We start from the raw sequence: 9,785 nt of genomic DNA, 5'->3' as shown, positions 1-9,785 counted from the left end.
TTCTTAGAGAGGAAAACAATACAATCTATCAAAGGTCTTATTTTATTGCAAGAATAGATGCAGCACATGACAATAAGGAAAATCATATTTCCAATAACCCAAAGTAAGACTTATTTAACAGTCCATCAGGCAAGTACGAGGAAACATATACACTTCATCTAAGAATTCCATCTCACTCACCCCTACCTACCCTGTCCCAATACCAAGGTGACAAAATGCTAAGTTTTGTTGTTGTTAATATTTTTTTACTGCAATGGAATCCCTGTTCATTTATTCTTTGTTCTTTCAACCAGTTTAATACTGTTTTCAGAAACATTTAAAAATATAGAGGATAGGGTGAACCAAAATTTTTATTGCACAGCTATTCCTGAGAAGATTATATAGCCTATAGGCCTAGGACACAAAAAGCACACACCACCACCACCCAAAAAAACCCAACCCCACAAAAACAAGAAAAGCTCCCCTGCTTTTGGGAAAAGATTAAACACTTTTCTTAAAACCTATGGTCAAATCATGGTCTTAGATTTTAGAACAGCCTTGCATTTACATATAAAAAGAATTACATGCCCAGTGACTGTCTTCCAATAGTATTTATAGTCACAATCAAAAAGATTTGTCCATGCAAAAAGATGGACAAAAGGGCAAGGCTGTAGTTTGAAAATTTTCTTTAAAAATGCTTCAGCAGCATCTAAAACCTAGACCTTAAATAATCTTGCCTGGGTCAAAAGGAACTACCCAGAGTTCTGCAATAGAATCTATCATTGAATATTATGTGGTTTTCTGCCATCAGCTTCCTAAAATACAACATCTCAAACACAGCAGTAATAAAAAATAGTTCTGAGTCCATACAGTTCCTCAGAACTGACAACATGTTTGCTTGATCATGTAAAAAATAGGACTAAATGATGAAAACAAATTTAAAGCTACCAGATGACTCTAGTGGTAACAAACTGGTCTCAGACATTTGTGAATATTTGGAAGGATTGCAGTTTGATTCTTATTTTACACCTCCAGTGACTTAAGATCTCATTGCAATTTTGTGACTGAAAACTAAGTCATAACTAAGCCCATATGAAGATGATGTCTACAGTTTACTTATAAAATCTCTGAACATTAATTTACCTGAACTAAACCTGTTTAAACCTCAGAAGTAATAAGGTAGGAGAGATAGGAAAATTCAAGTACCATTTTCATACCACGAAGTTCAGAATTACCTTACTTTCAGAATTTATATTATATTCTAAATAGCAGGTTAAGAGAATAGAATTCATATATTAACATAAACAGAATTAGAGCAATGACATGTACTATAATAATTAAAACTTCAACAGAAATTGAGTTACAGAGGAAAATGAAGATGTAGGAAAAATGCACAGTTCCTATATCTAGGGAGTGATTTGAACTATAATTAAAATCACAAACTAGAAATTAATATAGGAATCAGGAAGATGATGAAGATTTTCAAATCATGGATTAATAGAGGAAGCAGCAGGAGAAGCAGTGAATGAAGAACTGTTTATCTATAGAGAAAAATATGTCACTAGGGCTATGCAAGTCCCAGGCCTCAAAAAGCAAGAGATCAAACAAGAGAATGAGAATGTGAAATCCTAATGGTGGGATTTGCCTCAGTTAAATTAGTCATCTAAAATCTGGGCTACTCTACTAAGGTAATTATCAGGGTTCTTGCTACTGCTTACTGAAAATATAGGCTACAGAGAGGGCTGATCACCCTGTATTATCGTATTTGGGGTGAATTACCCAGATGAAGTTTATCTTTCTTTCCAAATGCATATGGAGGGAGCCTGGACAACCCTGGGAAATTACACTTCTGCCTTCTAGATAACTAATATTTATGTCAGTTAATCCATAAAAAAATAAAAAACTTTTTTGCAAAGAATATTTTATTTTCAAATATTTAGTCTTAATCTTTGCACAAAATAGAATTCAGTAGATTTAATATCTGAGACACTTCAAGTAAAACAAACGCTGTAAATCCACACCAAAACTTGAAATGAGTTCCACAATGAAACTAAAGGGACAATATTTGCCAAAACAACTAAAAATCATAGAATCATAGAATGGCTTGGGTTGGAAGGGAACTTAATAGTCCCTTTCAGGGGACTGGGGCACTTTTCACTGGACCAGGTTACTCGGAGCCCCATCCAACCTGGCCTTGAATGCTTCCAGGGATGGAGCATCCACAGCTTCTATGGGCAACCAGAGCTTACTCATCTTTACCATACTCCAATGTCCAATCGTGCAGTGTTTACTAAAACTAAAATCCCACTGAAAACTGTGATTTTTTTTCTGCCTCTTGAGTGTATGACAACAGGTCTATAGAAAAGTCAGCAAAATTCAGCTTCCTCTCTGGTAAGCTTATTAAAAATAGAATGTCCTAATTAAGAATCGTATAGGCTACTCTGCGAAATCTACTGTCAGCAGTGAAAAGGACAATAATAGCATCTCTTCCCAGGCTCAATCTGTGAAATACAGTAACTGACCAATAATTTAGTTCCTTTTAAAGGTGTAGACAAGATATTCAGCTAAGGTATACTGATCTCATGATTTCCTTCAGCAAACCTTTATCAACTTTTATCAATTGAAATCTGATCCTTTCTGTCTTCAGTGCGCAGAAGTTCCTAATTTGTCTAATAAGGCACACAGCTCCTCTCACTTGGTAAAACATGAAATCCCTCTGCTCTTTTGCCACTGTTTCTCTAAACAAACACAGTAACAGCAAGAAAAAATATTCTGGTGCTGATTTTTTATTTTTATCTTTTTTCTAGATCCGTGAGCTATAAAAAAGAAACAAATAATACATATAAAAAAAGCAATATGCTTTTTTTCTTAAGGAGTGAACCTCATTGAAAGATTAGAAATTATATTAAGTGCTGACTGCAGAGAAATGTGGAGTCATTAGCTTCTGCAGAAATGAGGGTTTGTGTCTTTATGGTTGTTTCGTTTGATTTCTTCCTTCTGGTTTCTTTTCCTCATTTTACCTTATCTTATCTAAATAAACCAAGGCAATACACTGACTAATGAGCATTTCACTGAATACATCTATGTGAAAGAATAACTTTGAAACTCTTCATTCGCTAAACACGTTCATTATATTAACTTTAGACCATGTGTTTCTATGGCAAATTGAATCACAGTACTGAGCTGAAGGTAATTTAGTAAAGACCATTATTGGGTTTTTTTATTATTCTTGTTACAGAATTTGACTTAACTTGAAATCTGCATTACTGCCTTGACAGTGAAGAGCACTGAAATGTTATTCTCTGTACAATACATACCATTTGATACACCTATCTGTGTGTGTTTATATAGACTTTATTCTATAACAATCATTTTGTTTGTCCAGCTAAATACATTTAGACACTGATTGGTTGGTTGGTTGTTTTTGTTTTTTTCTCCTGAAGGGTATATTATATTTTATATTTAATGGTAATTTCAGCATTTTATCTAAATTTCTTTTCTGTAAAACTCAAACAAATATAGGAAATTTTAGACAATAAAAGGAATATTTTTACATTTCTGTGTATGTTTGCCAGATGTAAAAACCTATCTCTCACACTGAAATGTTGATGTTTTCAATTTTAAAACTATTTTTCCCTTAAAAAAGACCTGTTCATGATTTCCCTATACACACTTTACCCAATATGGTCAATTAACATGATTTTGAAGCTTCCTTACACTGATATATCTATAACAGACAGACACAATAAAATGTGCAGCATCATCTTTTTGTAAGATTTTATGCAAATAAAGCTTAAAAACTTCATAATAATAAATTAAGTAATGCGTCACATCCAGAATCCACTCTCTAGATGTGTTAAATAAGGGTAGATCTGCTCTGGTGTCCAAACATAAAACCCAACAGCCAGGCTAAAGAGACAGATTGTTGGGAAGAGGAAAATAGGAAAGAACACTTGGCCCCATTCTCCTTGTATTACCAAGCAGGAAAAGAAAGCACAAGAGAGCTGTTCCACAACAGAATCACATCTATTAACAAGCTGAGATTATTATCCTCCACCATTATCCTCCTGTCTGTATACTACCCTGTAAAAGGTTGAGAATATTTTAGAATAAAAAAATAACATCAACTTGTTTTTTTTTCACTATTAGCTTTAGACCGTCCAAACAGAATTCAAGAGTTTTTCAGGACTCTTACTCTGCTCTGAGATACTTGGTTGAAGAGATTTGATGGCAAAATATACCAATTGTTGCCACTGTGATGAAAGAAAGAGGTAGTAATTACAGGTTTGGGAACAGTTGTGCATTACCCTGTTTGTTTTTTACCAGACATCTCTGCGATGTAGTCTCTAAATGTTAGTGCCCTGTGAGCGACAGTGTCCTTGAATTTGTTTGAGAGATTTGATTGTTATCTGTGCCAACACAAGACACAGAAGCATCTATTTTACACATTGTTTAAAAGCTGTTTCTCAAGAAAGAGTATTAGAGTTCTTATCTTTTAAGAGATACTGCTTTCCAAAATCTGCTGTAGCACATTCACTATAATAGAACAGTTTGGCATTAAAACAACTCAGTAGAATTAAAAATAAGGTTTTAGGCTACAATGTTGCTTGAAGTATTTGAAAGTCTGAGCAAAAGGGATTTTTCTCTTTTTTTTTATTTGAAAAAAAATTCATTTATTTCTTGTGATATTTTACGGAAACAGATTGAATATGTGGCAGAGCATCTCTCACTTGTCCTTAATATAAACAAAAAAATGGAGTTAGTCACTTATTGATAAGATGCTTTTAATTTCAATAATGTTCATACTTTTTTCAAAAACATGTTTGTGTCTTACTGCAAAAATATTGTAAGCAGTTTTCTAAATCAGTCATTTTAACACCATATTTAATTCTTATATAATTATGGCTTCCTCCTTTATATAAATGAGTGATAAAAAGTAAGATTCATCTCACCTCTACTGTCACTCAAAGTTATTTCAAGTAAGAGGTACTCTTTCTCTCTGGTTAAAGGAGAAAAACAAACACATTCATGATATTTGTCAGACATCTATATTAAATATCTATTGTAGGATGGAATTTAATTGTAGAATAATATTAGGAAGCATGGGCTATTTCCAACAAAAGAAGCCAAGTCCTGTCCCTAATAAAGTCAGCTGAAAGTATGGATTTGATATATACATCTTTGACTGATTTGAATTCTCTAGAGGTTCAGCGTCAGGGCTTCTTATAACAGGAGCAGCTTCCAAGATTATTTTATCAAAGTCAGGTCCATAACCACGGAAAATTTTAGTACAGGAAAAGGACAGAAGAATAGTTAGGAAAATGAGGACAGATGACCTATAATAAATCAGGTATTATTAATTTACAGTTGGCTGACATGTCATGACGTATGGAAATATACATTATATCCTAAACCATTCTGAAAATCCAGATTTCCTTTTAATGAGAGTGATGTTTGCAAAATTGTGAAACATTTGGTCAAAGTAGGGCACTGAAATTTAATAACTTTCTTTAGTAGCAAACCCCTGAAAAACTGTGTAGTTTCTACACTGGACAATTCAGGAATTCAAATGACATTACAATAATGATAATTAGGCTTCATAATTCTTTTACACCTATTTCATGCAGTTACAAATTTACACTAATAGGCAAACTTGTTCCCTAAATTTTGATATGCACAGCTAAACAGAGTATTAATATGTTGGCTGCTACCAAGTCAATCATTTTCCTTTGAAATCCCACCGTGCTTATTATACTTAATAACTGACAAGCAAAGTAACAGCAAATTCTGAAGTTTACAAAATTGTTTTACTTAATCCAAAACAGAGGATTAAGCAAAATGTTAGAGAGAACTAAACAAATGAAGAGAGAAATTATATTCTGAATAAATCAGTGCAAAGTAATTTATACATGAAGAAAATCTTAAATTACTTGCTTACGTCTATGTCAAGAAAGCAACCATTAGTCATTACAGTAAGTTGGAGATATTTGCTTAATTTACAACTTCAGTCAGAAAGCAAACAAAACACTAAGCTGCATAGTAAGTAATATCATGAATAGTAGAGTTTCAAAGTTCTTTTGTATAAATAAATATTTATATTCATTATATGTGGAACATTACATGTATGCACTACATCTTGGTGCTAGGAGATAAATTAGCATGAGATCTTAGCTTTTATGTATTATTCCAGCTTCTACCAGACTTCAAAAAACCAGGGAAGACTCTATGCACAGATGAATGGAACAGGTTGACAACATCAAAATAAGACAGCTTGGGATGAAGGCGAGTGCTACCTAAATGTCTTCTTTCCTGTCCCAAGAAGGTCTATTTTTTACTATTTACTTACTTCAAAAAATTACATGGAAAAGAGAAGCTTAGAGAGAATGGCCAAGATCATGGAAGATAACAATTTGAAGGAAGATTGAACAGATTGACTTTTTCAAAGAAAGAGCTATGGTGTAAGCATATTAAACTAGTCTTATACCACAATTAAATAGACAGTATAACGATAATAAAAGAATCAGACATTTTAAAAATCAGTAGGAGAAAATATTTCTTCACATAATGTGTAATTAAACCATGGGATTCACTTTCAGCATTTAAAAAATACTAACAAGGAAACTAAGAATGAATTCCCAAGTCCTTTGCCTCAAGATGTAAGTTGAATGCTTACTATGAGAGATCACTTTAGTGAAATGTTATGCAATTTGTGAGAATATCTGGTTAGTGTATACCCAGCATAAGAGTCTGCATAAGAGTATAAGACTGTGAGAGACTAGAAGGGAGAGAAGGAAAAAATTAAACATTTTCTGTGTGAAAAAAAAAAGCTTTTAAAGTACCAAACTTGTATGAACAAAAAAATGCATGGTATTGTGTAAGAAATATTCACAGTAAACAAGAAATTATATTGACTCAATTTTACTTTTCATAATAAATAAAAAGAACATAAGAATAGTTTGTGCTTAATATTTGTACCATCCTTACCTATAAACTTCCCAGTTCCATTTCACTGTGACAATCAGCCTGTAACAAAGAGATTATATTTACTATGGTAAGTACCATGCATAAGCATCGTATTTCATGGAAGTTATTTTTCAAATTTAATGTTATGTAGGTAGTAGTTTCCATGGTCATAAAATTGAGTTAACTTAAGAGAGACCTATAAAAATTAGATTGTGTATATCAAATACTGTGGTGAAATGTCACACTGAAATCCATTCCAGTAGCCTGTGTAACTGTGTATATTTAGAACATTGGTTCAATTCACTTTGGAATAAATACTTGAGTGTGAAAAGAACTGTGATTTTACAGGAATAAAAAATGAAAAAAAAATAATAGAGATTTTAATGCTTCTCTCTCTCTCTTTTTTTTTTTTGTGTGTGTGGGGGGTTAATGCATTCTATGTCCCTGGAATACCATGTTCCAGTTCAGTTAAGCACTTGGGAAAATCATCATTTATTTCTGTAGTTTTTAGGCACATTCTTAAGTTACATAGTGATTGACCACCAAAGAGCAGAGCACTATCAGGGCTATATAAACAGTTCCTTTTAAATGGCCAAAGGTAAGTTTTCAGAGAAAGATTTCCATATGCATGTAACAACAGGTGCAAAAGTAGTAGCTGCATTACCATTCTTTACTCTAATATCTACTACCTCCCGTGAAATTATAAATATGTTAAATATGTTTTCATTGCCTGATTTACCTCATTAGTGAAGAACAAAACTCTTTCAAAAATGTATAAACAGCTATTAAAAAAAAAAACCCAACCAAACAACTATGAGTCAATAGTGAAGATGACTGTCTAGCACTAACAGGTTAAAAGTGACCTAAAACATTTTAGTCCTTATTAGAAGTCTATATACTGGAATGTACAATATGATACAAGTCATGAATGGCAACTTTGGTCTTCAATTCAGCCACCAAATGACCACAGAGGGAAATGGAAGAGTTATTTTCTCTGATCTTTGATTTCTTTGCTAAGATCACTTAAATAATACTATTTTTGGTGATCTAAAATGGGCATTTTTGATTTTTTGTTAACTTGAGAACAAGAAAAACATTCTGGAAGACAGCAACTTTGAAATAGCAAGTGTTTATTAATACACAGAAATATTGGTTGCTATAATATAACAGATGCGGTCTTAGACCTTGACATATATGTAGTCCACCCTGTAAGTCTCTCAAAATACACAACCACCTTACAGCTGCAACATAATTGCCATCAACCACTATAAATTAGTTCATCATAAACTAAACCACACTAAAACATCTAAATGTCATGTAAAATGCTCTTTATTCTATTATTCAACCCATCAATTACACTAGTCCTCAGTATCTTCTGCTTTTGAAAGACAAACTGCAAACTGTAAACATCACCCACTTTATCTTTGGTCATCCTCAAATATAGCAATGCTTTTACAGCTGGAACACATTTAATCTAAAACACTAGAAAACTATATTTTTTTCATATATGGATAGCTGAGGCATCATTTCTTGTGCAAGTAGGGAGATTTACCAATTGCTGGTTGTCTCTTCATCTCCCTTTAGTTCTACAATTGTCACCCTCCTAATGTACATAAAGGTTTAATAGGAAACAAGACATTCAAATGTTGGAGCTGAGCCTGCTCAGACTTTTTCTTAATATAAGGCCTTCAAAGACTATTTGGAGGCTTATAAAATCAAAAAAGTACATTTTTTTGAATAAAAATAAAAGACTACATGTTGTGGGTTAGCCTTGCCTAGGGGCTAAAAACCTACCCTGTCATTCTCTCACTTCTGCTCCTCAATAGGAGGAGATGGAGAAAACAGCATGAGAAAGTTTATGGGTGGAGGTAATGACAGGGAGATCACTTACCAATTACTATTATAGGCAAAACAGACTCAGTTAATTTATTGGCAAGTAAAATATATTTAAGTGGAGAGCAGTAAAGTAGAATATCAAAGCAACTCCTTTTCTCTGCCCTCTCCCATCCCAGCTTCATTCCTGCCTCAGGTCATACCCAACTCCTGAGCAGCACAAAGGAGATGGAGATCACTCAGTTCATAACAACTCCCCTCAGCCTCTCCTTCCCCCTTACACTTTTTTCCTGCTCCCCCTTGTTCTCTCTGCAGGACATACTTCTTCAGGGAACGTGCCAGCTGCTCCAGCATAATCCTCCCCAGGCTGCAATATTGTTATCTGCTTCACTATGGTCCTTTCCATGGGCTGCAGGGGAAACTCTCCTCTGGTACTTGGAGCACCTCCTACCCTACTTCTCTCACTTTGGGGTTCATATTTCTGTTTCTCACTTTTTCCCCCTCCTCCTCCATCTTCTCATTAATCACTACCCTTCCTTAAAGATGTTTTTCAAGAGGCACCATCAGCTGGGTTCTGGGGCTAGAACTCAGGTTTTAAATATCAAAAGATGGTTTTTTGGACTTTGATACTAAACAAAAAGTTGTCACCATCTCTGGAACTGTTCAAAAGGCATCTGCATGTGGCACTTAGGGATATGGTTAAGGGGTGATTATGGTGGGGCTAGGTTGAGGGTTGGAATAGATTATCAAGAAGGTGTCTTCCAACCATGATGATTCTGTGATTCTGTGAAAAAGTTGATAGATTTTTTCAGAAACTTGAAACAACTCTCATGTTTGAAATGCAACCGTAGTATTCAGTAACATAGGTAGTTGAACTAATTTTCCTGGTTTATACTCTGTGATAGTTTTAGTCCAGGCCTTCCTGGAGACCAGCTTGTAACCAGAGAAGTACCCTATGTTCCCAATATTCCATGCTATTCTTTACATAAGCAGAGGTATAAATAAGAAGG

The sequence above is a fragment of the Neopelma chrysocephalum genome, unplaced genomic scaffold, assembly GCF_003984885.1.
Source record: "Neopelma chrysocephalum unplaced genomic scaffold, ASM398488v2 Primary Assembly neopelma1_23b, whole genome shotgun sequence".
Taxonomy (NCBI): Eukaryota; Metazoa; Chordata; class Aves; order Passeriformes; family Pipridae; genus Neopelma; species Neopelma chrysocephalum.
The sequence above is the reverse complement of the archived record's forward strand: the minus strand, read 5'-3'. Positions refer to the sequence as shown.